At 43.8% G+C, this 14,619-nt stretch overlaps 1 long non-coding RNA gene across 2 annotated transcripts in view; it reads right to left on the minus strand.

Annotated features, from left to right (window-relative positions):
• The window catches only part of LOC309637453, a 34,381-nt gene extending 24,330 nt beyond the window's left edge, over positions 1-10,051 (minus strand). Inside the window, exon 1 of one of the 2 annotated variants that reach the window (XR_014250551.1) lies at positions 1,683-10,051. This is a non-coding gene — a long non-coding RNA (uncharacterized lncRNA). Of the gene's footprint in view, positions 1-39 lie in introns of both variants that reach the window. The other variant, XR_014250552.1, reaches the window with a different exon arrangement.
• Between the last annotated feature and the right edge of the window lie 4,568 nt (positions 10,052-14,619).

Raw genomic sequence — 14,619 nt, forward strand, 5'->3', positions numbered from 1 at the left:
AATACCTTTAATGTTAGAGGCCTTAGGACTTGTACTTACATAAATGCTTCTTCAGTTTTTCCATCCAAGTTACCCCAAAGGCAGAGAAGATGAATGCATTGCTGGGTGAGTGGTGTGTGAGACAGTGTGTGTGGTGCTAGAATGTAAGGGAGTGGGAGAAACTTCTTTGAAATATCGAGCTTTTACCTTAAAATTTCAGACAAATTTTGCATTATACTCTATAATATTTTGCATGCTACTCCATGTTTATTTTTATTTGAAAATATTGTGTCTTTTGTTCTCCTAATCTTTATAATACTCTATTGTATGTTTGTACTATCATCTATTAACCACAACAGTGTTGAACATTTAAGTCATTTCCAATTTTTTTCCAGTATAAACACTACTGCAATGAGCATTCTTATGCATATGTATTTTCTCTTGTCTGATTATATCATTAGAATAGAGTTCCAGAATGGGGATTTTTAAAAATAAAGATATTCTTTCCCTCCTCAATGCTTTTGAAAATTCGGTACAAATGATGAAAAGGGTGCTGATGGGGAGAGGGATTGTCCCTTTAAGCTTCCTTTTGTAGTCCTGGCTGGCACCTACTAGTGGCCTGGCTCTAGGCTTGGACCCAACCCCTCTTCTGCATTCAGCACAAACTGATTACATGGCTTCTTGGTGTCCAGCACTGTGCTAAGCTCTTATTTCTACCTTATCTCTTTCAGTCTTAACAACAACCTGGTAGGGTAGGCATTATTATTCTTATTTTACAGAGGAGGAAGCCAGTTCAGTGAATCCATGTATTTTGGCCAAGGTAACACAGCTAATAATTTAATGTGTGGGTGTCTTGATTAGGAAGCCAGGGTCTTTGTCAGCCTAATAAACAGCCTTGGCTGTAGACTTGTTCCTAGGATGGTTGTCTAAAAATATTTTAGTTACAAGAAAAAACAAAACCAAACCCCCCAAAACACTAAAGCTATTGTAAATTTTAGAAAAGGCAGGGAGGGTAATGGTGGAGGAGAGAATTATATGAACACAGAGAAATCTCTTGGAACCCAAAAGGAGAAGTAATTAGTCTCATGAGAGATCAGGAAGCAACTCTCTCTTTTCCTGTCTCTCTCTTCTGTTCTCTCTCTCTCTCTCTCTCTCCCTGAGAGGTCACGGCCTCTGCTTCCATGTGTGAGTCAACCTAATTCTTCTTCAGCAGATCAGTTTCTCTGCTCCCCCACGAATGTGACCTTCTCCCAGCTGCCAATTTACATCCCCTCAGTTTAAGCATGCAGCTCAGACTGAACTAGGATCTCTCGGTCCTAAACCCAAATCCCCAGGAGAGAGAATCTGATCTGATTATGCTGCAATACACGTCTACTTCTGGTCCAACCAGTTGTGTAGTTGGGGGACAGGGTTCAGTACTAACATGGCTGTTAGTCTAGTCTGTGGGTAGGGGCCAGTTCTTAGAGAGAGGAGATCGCTGTGGGATGGGCAGATTCCTATAAAGGTGTATGTTTATGTCTGCTATGACTCCCTATCTATAGAATCCAAATATTAATCTGCTCTCTTTTGGATATGTGACAGGAACTCAACTCAAGATGACTTAAACAAAAAAAGAGAATTTACTGTCTCTAACAGAACCGTCAAGGGCTTGGATTTAGGCACAGCTAGAGCTATTTGCTCAAAAAATACCATTAAGAACCTACCTCTTTCGGAGATTGGTTCAAGATGGCGGAGTAGAAGGACGTGCGCTCACTCCCTCTTTCGAGAGCACCGGAATCACAACTAACTGCTGAACAATCATTGACAGGAAGACACTGGAACTCACCAAAAAAGATACCCCACATCTAAAGACAAAGGAGAAGCCGCAATGAAATGGTAGGAGGGGTGCAATCACAATAAAATCATATCCCATAACTGCTGGGTGGGTGACTCACAAATTGGAGAACACTTATACCACAGAAGTCCACCCACTGGAGTGGAGGTTTTTAGCCCCACGTCAGGCTTTCCAACCTGGGGGTCCGGCAACGAGAGGAGGAATTCCTAGAGAATCAGGCTTTGAAGGCTAGCGGGATTTGATTGCAGGACTTCAACAGGACTGGGGGAAACAGAGACTCCACTCTTGGAGGGCACACACAAAGTAGTGTGCACATCAGGACCCAGGGGGAGGGAGCAGTGACCCCATAGGAGACTGAACCAGACCTACCTGCTAGTGTTGGAGGGTCTCCTGCAGAGGCTGGGGGGTGGCTGTGGCTCACCGTGGGGACAAGGACACTGGCAGCAGAAGTTCTGGGAAGTACTCCTTGGTGTGAGCCCTCCCAGAGTCTGCCATTAGCCCAACCAAAGAGCTGGGTAGGCTCCAGTGCTGGGTTGCCTCAGGCCAAACAACCAACAGGGAGGGAACCCAGCCCCACCCATCAACAGTCAAGTGGATTAAAGTTTTATTGAGCTCTTCCCACCAGAGCAACACCCAGCTCTACCCACCACCAGTCCCTCCCATCAGGAAGCTTGCAAAAGCCTCATAGATAGCCTCATCCACCAGAGGGCAGACAGCAGAAGCAAGAACTACAGTTCTGCAGCCTGTGGAAGGAAAACCACATTCACAGAAAGATAGACAAAATGAAAAGGCAGAGGACTTTGTACCAGATGAAAGAACAAGATAAAACCCCAGAGAAACAACTAAATGAGGTGGAGATAGGCAACCTTCCAGAAAAAGAATTCAGAATAATGATAGTGAAGATGATCCAGCACCTCGGAAAAAGAATGGAGGCAAAGATCGAGAAGATGCAAGAAATGTTTAACAAAGACCTAGAAGAATTAAAGAACAAACACCTAGAATAATGAAAGAACAAACAAACAGACATGAGCAATACAATAACTGAAATGAAAAATATACTAGAAGGAATCAGTAGCAGAATAACTGAGGCAGAAGAATGGATAAGTGACCTGGAAGACAGAATGGTGGAATTCACTGCCGCAGAACAGAATAAAGAAAAAAGAATGAAAAGAAATGAAGACAGCCTAAGAGACCTCTAGGACAACATTAAACGCAACAACATTCGCATTAAAGGGGTCCCAGAAGGAGAAGAGAGAGAGAAAGTACCCGAAAAAATATTTGAAGAGACTATAGTCGAAAACTTCCCTAACATGGGAAAGGAAATAGCCACCCAAGTCCAGGAATGCAGAGCGTCCCAGGCAGGATAAACCCAAGGAGAAACATGCCAAGACACATAGTAATCAAATTGACAAAAATTAAAGGCAAAGAAAAATTATTGAAAGCAACAAGGGAAAAATGACAAATAACATACAAGGGAACTCCCATAAGGTTAACAGCTGACTTCTCAGCAGAAACTCTACAAGCCAGAAGGGAGTGGCATGACATATTTAAAGTGATGAAAGGGAAGAACCTACAACCAAGATTACTCTACCTGGCAAGGATCTCATTCAGATTCAATGGAGAAATCAAAAGCTTTACAGACAAGCAAAAGTTAAGAGAATTCAGCACCACCAAACCAGCTCTACAACAAATGCTTAAGGAACTTCTCTAAGTGGAAAACACAAGAGAAGAAAAGGACCTACACAAACAAACCCATAACAATTAAGAAAATGGCCATAGGAACATACATATCGATAATTACCTTAAACGTGAATGGATTAAATGCTCCAACCAAAAGACACAGGCTTGCTGAATGGATACAAAAACAAGACCCATATATATGCTGTCTACAAGAGACCCACTTCAGACCTAGGGACACATACAGACTGAAAGTGAGGGGATGAAAAAAGATATTCCATACAAATGGAAATCAAAAGAAAGCTGGAGTAGAAATACTCATATCAGATAAAATAGACTTTAAAATAAAGAATGTTACAAGAGACAAGGAAGGACACCACATAATTATCAAGGGATCAATCCAAGAAGAAGATATAACAATTATAAATATATATGCATCCAACATAGGAGCACCTCAATATATAAGGCAACTGCTAACAGCTCTAAAAGAGGAAATCGACAGTAACACAATAATAGTGGGGGACTTTAACATCTCACTTACACCAATGGACAGATCATCCAGACAGAAAATCAATAAGGAAACACAAGCTTTCAATGACACAATAGACCAGATACATTTAATTGATATTTATAGGACATTCCATCCAAAAACAGCAGATTACACTTTCTTCTCAAGTGTGCATGGAACATTCTCCAGGATAGATCACATCTTGGGGTCACAAATCAAGCCTCAGTAAATTTAAGAAAATTGAAATCATATCAAGCATCTTTTCTGGCCACAACACTATGAGATTAGAAATCAATTACAGGGGAAAAAACGTAAAAAAACACAAACACATGAGGCTAAACAGTACATTACTAAATAACCAAGAGATCACTGAATAAATCAAAGAGGAAATCAAAAAATACCTAGACACAAATTACAACAAAAACACAACGATCCAAAACCTATGGGATGCAGCAAAAACAGTTCTAAGAGGGAAGTTTATAGCAGTACAAGCCTACCTCAAGAAACAAGAAAAATCTCAAATAAGCAATCTAACCTTACACCTAAAGGAACTAGAGAAAGAAGAACAAACAAAACCCAAAGTTAGTGGGAATGTAAATTGATACAGCCACTATGGAGAACAGTATGGAGGTTCCTTAAAAAACTAAAAATAGAACTACCATACCACCCAGCAATCCCACTACTGGCCATATACCCTGAGAAAACCATAATTCAAAAAGAGTCATGTACCAAAATGTTCATTGCAGCTCTATTTACAATAGCCAGGACATGGAAGCAACCTAAGTGTCCATCATTGGATGAATGGGTAAAGAAGATGTGGCACATATATACAATGGAATATTACTCAGCCATAAAAAGAAACGAAATGGAGGCATTTGTAGTGAGATGGATGGAGTTAGAGTCTGTCATACAGAGTGAAGTAAGTCAGAAAGAGAAAAACAAATACAGTATGCTAACACATATATATGGAATCTAAGGAAAAAAAAAAAAAGGTCATGAAGAACCTAGTGGCAAGACAAGAGTAAAGACACAGACCTACTAGAGAATGGACTTGAGGATATGGGGAGGGGAAGGGGTAAGATGTGACAGGGTGAGAGAGTGGCATGGACATATATACATTACCAAATGTAAAATAGATAGCTAGTGGGAAGCAGCTGCATAGCACAGGGAGATCAGCTCAGTGCTTTGTGACCACCTAGAGGGGTGGGATAGGGAGGGTGGGAGGGAGGGAGACGCAAGAGGGAAGAGATATGGGAACATATGTATATGTATAACTGATTCACTTTGTTATAAAGCAGAAACTAACACACCATTGTAAAGCAATTATACTCTAATAAAGATGTTAAAAACAAACAAACAAACAAACAAAAACCCCAAAGTTAGTAGATGGAAAGAAATCATAAGGATCAAAGCAGAAATAAATGAAGTAGAAACAAAGAAAACAATAGCAAAGATCAATAAAACTAGAAGCTGGTTCTTTGAGAAGATAAACAAAATTGATAAACCTTTAGCCAGACTTATAGAGAAAAAGAGGAAGAGGACTCAAATCAATAAAATTAGAAACGAAAAAGGAGAAGTTACAACAGACACTGCAGAAATACAAAGTATCCTAAGAGACTACTACAAGCAACTCTAAGCCAATAAAATGGACAAATTCTTAGAAAGGTATAACCTTCCAAGACTGAACCAGGAAGAAATAGAAAATATGAACAGACCAATCACAAGTAATGAAATTGAAACTGTGATTAAAAATCTTCCAACAAACAAAAGTTCAGGACCAGATGGCTTCACAAGTGAATTCTATCAAACATTTAGAGAAGAGCTAACACCCATCCTTCTCAAACTCTTCCAAAAAATTGCAGAGGAAGGAACATTCCCAAACTCATTCTATGAGGCCACCATCACCCTGATACCAAAACCAGACAAAGATACTACAAAAAAAGAAAATTACAGACCAATATCACTGATGAATACAGATGCAAAAATCCTCAACAAAATACTAGCAAACAGAATCCAACAACACATTAAAAGGATCATACACCACGATCAAGTGGGATTTATCCCAGGGATGCAAGGATTCTTCAATATACGCAAATCAATCAATGTGATACACCATATTAACAAACTGAAGAAGAAAAACCATATGATCATCTCAATAGATGCAGAAAAAGCTTTTGACAAAATTCAACACCCATTTATGATAAAAACTCTCCAGAAAGTGGGCATAGAGGGAACCTACCTCAACATAATAAAGGCCATGTACAACAAACCCACAGCAAACATCATTCTCAATGGTGAAAAACTGAAAGCATTTCCTCTAAGAACAGGAACAAGACAAGGATGTCCACTCTCACCACTATTATTCAACATAGTTTTGGAAGTCCTAGCCACGGCAATCAAAGAAGAAATAGAAATAAAAGGAATACAAATTGGAAAAGAAGAAGTAAAACTGTCACTGTTTGCAGATGACATGATACTATACATAGAGAATCCTAAAGATGCCACCAGAAAACTACTAGAGCTAATCAATGAATTTGATAAAGTTGCAGGATACAAAATTAATGCACAAATGTTGGAGAGGATGTGGCGAAAAGGGAACCCTCTTGCACTGTTGGTGGGAATGTAAACTGATACAGCCACTATGGAGAACAGTATGGAGGTTCCTTTAAAAACTAAAAATAGAACTACCATACCACCCAGCAATCCCACTACTGGGTATATACCCAGAGAAAACCATAATTCAAAAAGACACGTGCACCCCAATGTTCATTGCAGCACTATTTACAATAACCAGGTCATGGAAGCAACCTAAATGCCCATCGACAGACGAATGGATAAAGAAGATGTGGTACATATATACAATGGAATATTACTCAACCATAAAAAGGAACAAAATTGGGTCATTTGTAGAGGTGTGGATGGATCTAGAGACTGTCATACAGAGTGAAGTAAGTCAGAAAGAGAAAAATATCGTATATTAACGCATATATGTGGAACCTAGAAAAATGGTACAGATGAACCGGTTTGCAGGGCAGAAATAGAGACACAGATGTAGAGAACAAACGTATGGACCACAAGGGGGGAAAGTGGGGGGGGGTGGTGGTGGTGGGATGAATTGGGAGATTGGGATTGACATGTATACACTAATATGTATAAAATAGATAACTAATAAGAACCTTCTGTGTAAAAAAATAAATAAAATAAAATTTAAATGATAAAAAAAAGAACCTATCTCTTTCAATTTCTCAGACCTTTTTCTGTGTTTGCTTCCTTCCTAGGTAAGCTTTCTCCTCTTAGTGGCAATATGGCCACTACCAGCTCTAGGCCTGTATTCTCATGACTTAGCTTCCTCTGAGGAAAACAAATTTCTGCTTTCCAATCCTTTCAACTCTTATTGGCTTTGATTGAGTTATAAGCCCATCTTGAACCAATCACTGTGACCAGGGGTTAGTTTCCTCTAATTGGCTAACCCTGGGTCACATGACCATTCCTAGCACTCAGGTGGGGCAGCCACATTGTGTGGGGGAAGGACAGTTTCCCTAAGGAAAAATGGGGAGCTCTTAACAGAGATTCCAGAACCTACTATTTTAAAACAGTGAATTAGATTTGTACCAATAACCTCCTACATATGTTAAAGAATCCTGGTGGAGGGACATCCTGGTGGTTAAGAATCTGCCTGCCAGTGCAGGGGACATGGGTTCGAGCCCTGGTCTGGGAAGATCCTACATGCCGTGGAGTAACTAAGCCCATGAGCCACAGCTACTGAGCCTGCGCTCTAGAGCCTGCGAGCCACAACTACTGAGCCCGTATGCCACTACTGAAGCCCGCGCGCCTAGAGCCCGTGCTCCGTAACAAGAGAAGCCACCGCAGTGAGACGCCCGCGCACCACAACGAAAAGTAGTCCCTGCTCGCCGCAACTAGGGAAAGCCTGCGTGCCAGAACGAAGACCCAATGCAGCCTAAATAAATAAATAAATAAATAAATAAATAAAATTTATATATTAAAAAAAGAATCCTGGTGGAGGATGAGGAGATGCCGTTCAGTTTTTTATTCAGTATATGTTTATTGAGGGTTTTATATGTGTGCAACAGTGTACTAGGCTCAGGGGATAAAATAGTGAATGAGATGGACAAGTCCTTGCTGTCATGGAGCTTAAATTCCAGTAGTGTACCAACAAATAAATGTTTCTTGAGCACTTACTATGTACAAAACACTGTGTTCCAACTCTACTTCTTTCCCCTCCCTTCCGTATAAAGAGAGAGAAAATGTGGCCTTTCCCTCTAGCAGTCTACAATATACCAAGGCAGATAAAATAGTGATAAGTAATAAGAACAAATGGTAAGTGCCCAGAGTTATACAAACAAGAAAATGCTCTGAGACAGGGCTGTGCTGAGGAGGAATACTGCTGCTACTAATGGCAATAATAATAATAATGGCTAACACTCATTCAGTGCTTACTGGGTACCAGGCACTGTGCTAAGAGCTTTCTGACCAATATCTCCTTTAACCCCAATAACAACCCTATTAAGAAAGTACCCCATTTTACAGAGGAACGAACCAGGGCTCAGAAAGGTGAAGTCAATTGCCCGAGAGCACACAGCCAGGGGTCAGAGTCAGCGCTTGAACCCAGGTCTCTTTGACTTCAGAGTCCATAAGTTTAACTCTCACATAGTTCTGGGCCTGGAAAGAGGGGCAGTAGGTTTGGGGCCAGGACAGGTGGGCCTATAGTGTACCTGGGGTGGGGATGGGGGCGCAGAGGGCAAGGAGCCGGGAGGAACAGCCTTTGTTCTTCTGTCTACACAGAGGGCTTTCTCTGCTTCTCCATACACATGGCAGAAAGTGGCCGTCCCCAGCTTTGGGTCCAGTTCCTAACCCTCACTCCCTGGTGCCAATTACAAACTGGCAGCCCTGTAGGTCAAATATGATGCACAAGATATTCTTAGCCTGTGGCATTAAAAAAATGAATTAGTGCCCAATATTTGAAAATTTGGAAATTTCACATAAAAATATGGAAAATCAGAATATCTGACAAGTCTGGGCCTATATTCCCATGGCAACCATCTGCCAGAGCAGAGTAGCAGCTGCTGTCATGAGACAAGGGCCGAACTCTCCATTTGCCACCATCGCTTGTTCCCCATTGTCTCTCCTTGGGCTTTTCCACTCATTGTCATTACTGATGTGACCCTGGGGGGCATTTGGACTACAGTCACTACGTCCCAATTTCAGAGTCCCAGAATACAGAGTTCAGCTCAGCTTGGGTCAAATGTACACCTCTGGTTCAAACACTGTGATGATCACAAGGCAGGCTTTGGTGAGGTCAACATGAGTCTAAGGGCACCTCTTCAGTGAGGTCTGTAGGCAACAGTGGGTCTCAGGAAAAGGACTGCAGTTGGATAGACACTCCCAGACAAGTCTAGTACAAAGGGGGAAGAAATTAAGGCTGAGAGCCTACTTATAAGACATGTAATAATCTAGGCTTCAGGTCATGATGAAGGTCTGAACTGAACCAGAAACGGTGGGAATGGAGGAGAAAGGAGGAGATTTATAAGATGCCAAGAGCATGGTGATTTGTGGGCAGGGCAGGGAGATGGCAAAGAAGACGTTTGAGCCTCTGGGTAACAGGGTAACCGGGTAAAAGGTGGTGTCATTCATCAAGATGGGGAACCCAGGGGGAGGAGCAGGTTTGGGAGGAAGTAAAGAGTTGGGTTTGGGGCATGTTGAGCTTGCTGTGCTTGGGGTCATGCAAATAGAGCTGCTTAGTGGCATTTGGGGGAAGATCTGTGCTGGAGATATGGTCTGGAAAGTGACCAGCAAAGAGGTGCAAGTTAAAGACCTGGGCACAGATTAAACCTGGGAAGGGGCAAGAAGATAGGAAGGGAAGAGAGCTAAAAGCAGAGCCACAAGGAGCAACGCCGAGCAGGGAGAGCAGCCAGCAACCAGAGTGCTGGTCGCAGAGGGAGGAGGAGAACCAGGGGGCTGTGGCCTCAGAGAAGGCCAGGAGGGAGAGTTTCAAGAAGGGAGTGGTCAGAGCGTTTAGAGAGGGCAAGAAGGAAAGGTCCGGAGACAGTCTTTTGGATTTGGCAACTAAGAGGCCATTGATGAGTGTGATGGGAGTGGAGTGGTTGGGCCGAAGGCAAGGCGCAGGGGCTGAGAAATGATTGGGCAGGGAGGATGGGAGGCAGGGTGTCGACTCTGCCTAGGACCGGGGTGCAGCGGGAAGGAGAGAGTTTGTCCATGGGCAAAGAGTTTGTGTCAAACAAGATTCCATGGGAAGGCCTGGCTGCAGGCTAGAGACCCAGGTGTAGCTGATGTCGTATTCTGGGTACAGGAGGGCCTGGGAAGGACTCAGGTGCCGGGTGCTGTCGTGTTTGTGGAGCCTGAATGAAAGCTCATCCTAGGGGCCAGGAGAGGGAAATTGCCCTGAGAGTAGGCCCAGGCTTTGTGGCTGGGTTTTGCTGGGTTTTCCCCACTCTGCATCTAGTTTCCTTGATCCACTGATTATCTCAGGCTGGCTTTGCTGAATGACTCAGGAGCTTAAGCAAGCTCTGCTTACTTGGTTTCACAGCTCTGGGGGAGGGGCAGTCGGATGCTTTCCTGATAACTGGGAAACAGTCATTAGATACTGAAAGAAGGACAATTAGGCCTCAGCTTCAGGAAAATAAGAGAGAGACGGGGGAGGGAGGGAGAGGGAGAGAGGTAAAGGGAGAGGGAAAAGAAGACAGGAAAAAAAAAAAAAAAGAAGGCTCTCTAAGCAGGAAAGAATTTTAGTGCCTGGATCTGGAAGCAAACAGCTGATGCTGGGATCCTTTGCCTCTCTGCCTCCTGCTGTGTCTTAATAAAAATAAAAATAACAATATGTAACAGTTACTGAGTGCTTTCACCCTCGCCAGGCACTGTTCTAAGGGCCTACAGGCTTTATCTCTGAAGTCTACTACTTTGACTATCCCGTTTGACATGAGGAAGTTGAGAGTTAGAGAGGTGAAGTCACTTGCCTGGGGCATCCAGCCAGTAACGGGAAGTTCTGAGAAGTGACTGCCAGAAGCCTGTGTTCTTTGCCCTGTGCAGCTCTGCACTTCTGAGGATGTCTCTAGGTGACACAGCAAGGCTGTGGGATTGGCGAGGGGCCTCCCAAATGAAGATCCTCAGCAAATACCTGGAAAACAAGCTTCTCTCCAGCTCGGATTTCTACTGAGAAGGAAGGGACAGGATCCTCTCAGCTTGTTCTGAGGCTCCTTGTCACCTGAGACCCTCTTCCAGGGCTCCCTCCCCCGAGCTTCTAAGCTCAGGGATAAAGGGCCTATTCATCGGGACTCCCAGAGCTGGTCTGGAAGTGGTCTGGCAGCAGCCAGTGGTTAGTCCCCCCTCCTCGAGCCTGTCTTCCCTGCCCCTCCCTCTGAACTTGACACCTGGTATCTCTTTCTCGTGTCCATGAGCCCAGGGTGCGTGAGGCCCAGGCTGGCACGGTATCTCTTTCTCCCTAAACTGTCCCCAAAGCAGGCACAATTTTGTGTGCTGCCCGCCCCCACTGTCAGTGCACTCTTCCAAGGGTTCCTGTGGAATCCAGGCTCCAGTAAACACCCAAAGAGGAGGAAGTGGGCCAAGCAATGAGCCTGCGATTGCATCAGGGCTGACGCACTCCCTGCCTTTTCCCCCACCTCAGTCTCCAGAGGAGCTCCTTGGGGCCAGGCCCAGCCCAGGAGAGAGGCTCAGGCCAAGGTGAAGAAGGGGATGCTGGGGAGGGATGCAAATTAAATTGCACTCTCCTTGGCTTGGGAAAGAAACAGCCAACAGATTTGAAAGCTGGAGATGATGCAAGGTGAGTCATTGGAGGAGAGGGTCCAAAGAAGCTGGGAAAGTAACATTTACAGAGTGCCTACCAGGTGCCATGTGACAATAATAACAATACCATCTGACTTAGGGACACATCAGGCACTAGATCAGGAGATTCTGTAATGAGAAGTAACTAGCACTTTATTGTGTGCTGGTGCTATGTGGTTCACCTGTGTTATCCCATCTAATTCTAGCAACACTTATGAGTTGTATGATTATGATGATTCTTTTACAGGTGAGGAAAGTGAGACTCAGAGGGGTTAAAGTCCAGAATTATCTCTCAGTTGATCATTGAAGAGTCAGGGTTTGGATCCAAGTCTATCTGTTCTTTGATTCATCATTCTATATTAATTAATGTAATTTTTCTCAACAGGAGTAGGGTAGTTATTATTAGCTTTGGTTTATAGATGGGGAAACTGAGGCTCAGGAAAGTGAGTTGACATGCCTGAGGTCACAGTGCAAATCTCAACTCTTGTCAGCCTTAATCTGAGGCTCTCATGCTGAATTCTTTGGGCCCAAGAGGAAGGAACTCTTGCTAGAGTGCTCCTAAGAGTCCTTTTCAATGCAGTGTGAGTCACATATTGTTTCTCCCCTCCCTGCAAGGTCACCTCTCTGGGCAGTGATAGAATCGACACCTGCCTCTGTGAAGTCACTTGTCACACTGGCTTGTGGCTGCTGACCCAGCTTTTCCTCTGGACTGCCAGCTCTCTGACAGCCAACTCTGGCTATTCAGTCATCTCTCTGTACTGCTAGTGCCTGGCCCAGAGGAGGGCTTGTTGGAATGAATAAGTGGATTCAGTTGAGGGGCTGGGATTTGAACCTAGGCCTTTTGGGTTCCCTCACCCTGCTGCAGGCCCCTCTCACCAGTGAGGCCTAGTTACACAAGCTGCAAAGCAAATAGCCAAGGCAGGAGGTCAGCTGATTTGAATCCTTTCCCTCTCCTCCCCTTCCCTTTTCTAGAAGCCAAGGAGAAACATGAAAACTCAAATGTGCCCTGAACCAGTCTCAACCCCCAAGTCAAAGAATGTAAAGGTGAGGAGTTGCCATGGTAACAGCAGAGCCAGGTGTGCTGGCGACTACTCAGTTCCTGCAGGGAAGTACTGCCTGGTGCCTGTCTGAGGGTTTACTGCTTCTGGCTACAGGGGAGCCGCATTTCATTTGTTCCTCTTGATGTGACCTTACAGGAGACTTTTGCTTTTCATTGCTTCCATTTTCTTCTAAGTGAAAGGGGAGGAAAAAAAATCCCCTCCCCACCTGCTCAGAGAAATGCTAGAAAAACACCAGCAGTCCCATCAGAGGCTCTGCCGCTGCTGGTCATGAAACCCCATCATCACTTAAATTGCTCTATTTTAAAGGTTTGTGAAAACTGCACCAAATTGATTTTTCCCATATCACTTCTATCTGTTATTTCTGTGGTTTCTCTTCTTCAGTGCTGCATTTTCTGGGAGCAAGAGAGCAAGTCTATATGGAAACTTGAGGTACTCTGATGTGGTTTGGGAACCAAAAAATAAAAGTGTTTAAGAGAGTACCAGGGGGCTTCCCTGGTGGCACAGTGGTTGAGAGTCTGCCTGCCAATGCAGGGGACACGGGTTCGAGCCCTGGTCTGGGAGGATCCCACATGCCGTGGAGCAACTGGGCCCGTGAGCCACAACTACTGAGCCTGTGCGTCTGGAGCCTGTGCTCCGCAGCAAGAGTGGCCGCGATGGTGAGAGGCCCGCGCACCGCGTTGAAGAGTGGCCCCCACTCGCCGCAACTAGAGAAAGCCCTCGCACAGAAACGAAGACCCAACACAGCTAAAAATAATACAAAATAAATAAATAAATTAATTAAAAAAAAAAAAGAGAGTACCAAGTTTTTTTCTTTCTTTTACTTACTCACATACTTATGTTTTTTTTTTTTTTTTTACCTTGGGTCTGTTGAAAAAGATTTGGCTCACAGAATGAAAACTTAATTTAGCTTCAGGTCACGATCACTGTTGAGCAGAGAATCTTATAATCACAAGGATGGAAAGAGCCTTAGAAGTCACCTGGCTCAGAGGTCCCAGAAGTTTAAAAAGTAAGGAGGAGGGCTTCCCCGGTGGCGCAGTGGTTAAGAATCCGCCCGCCAATGCAGGGGACACGGGTTCGAGCCCTGGTCGGGGAAGATCCCACATGCCACAGAGCAACAAAGCCCATGAGACACAACTACTGAGCCTGTGCTCTAGAGCTCATGAACCACAACTACTGAAGCCCGCGTGCCTGGAGCCTGTGCTCCACAACAAGAGAAGCCCGCGCACCGCAACGAAGAGTAACCCCCGCTCACCGCAACTAGAGAAAGCCCGCGTGCAGCAACAAAGACCCAACGCAGGCAAAAATAAATAAATAAATTTATAAAAAAAAAAAAAAAAAAAAAAAAAGGAGGAAAATCCAGACATGGTTGCTAGCTTTTAGTTTGGCCAAAAAAAACATGAAAGAAAAACAACTATCATTTACTACAACCACTGCTTCATGAAAGGAAGGACATTTTAATACCAAAAAGGATAGGAAGGGTATACTTTCAGAATGAAAACCTGTCCCTTAAACTGAATAGATTTAGCATATGAAATTTACCTCTTTATCCTTAATTTTCTGCTATCCCCATCCACTAGCACCAGTCTGAGCGTGGACATTTGAGAAACCACTGATTTGGTTTACTGTTCCTACCAGTAGTTCTTGGAGATGGTGTCTTGGCCTCTGCTCAGATACCTCTGGTGGCTGGGACGCTCATTACCTTCCCTCTTTGGATAATTCAAGCTGTCACTTCTTTTTCATCT

Source organism: Balaenoptera physalus (genome assembly GCF_965194825.1).
Source record: "Balaenoptera physalus genome assembly, chromosome: 1".
NCBI classification, from domain to species: domain Eukaryota; kingdom Metazoa; phylum Chordata; class Mammalia; order Artiodactyla; family Balaenopteridae; genus Balaenoptera; species Balaenoptera physalus.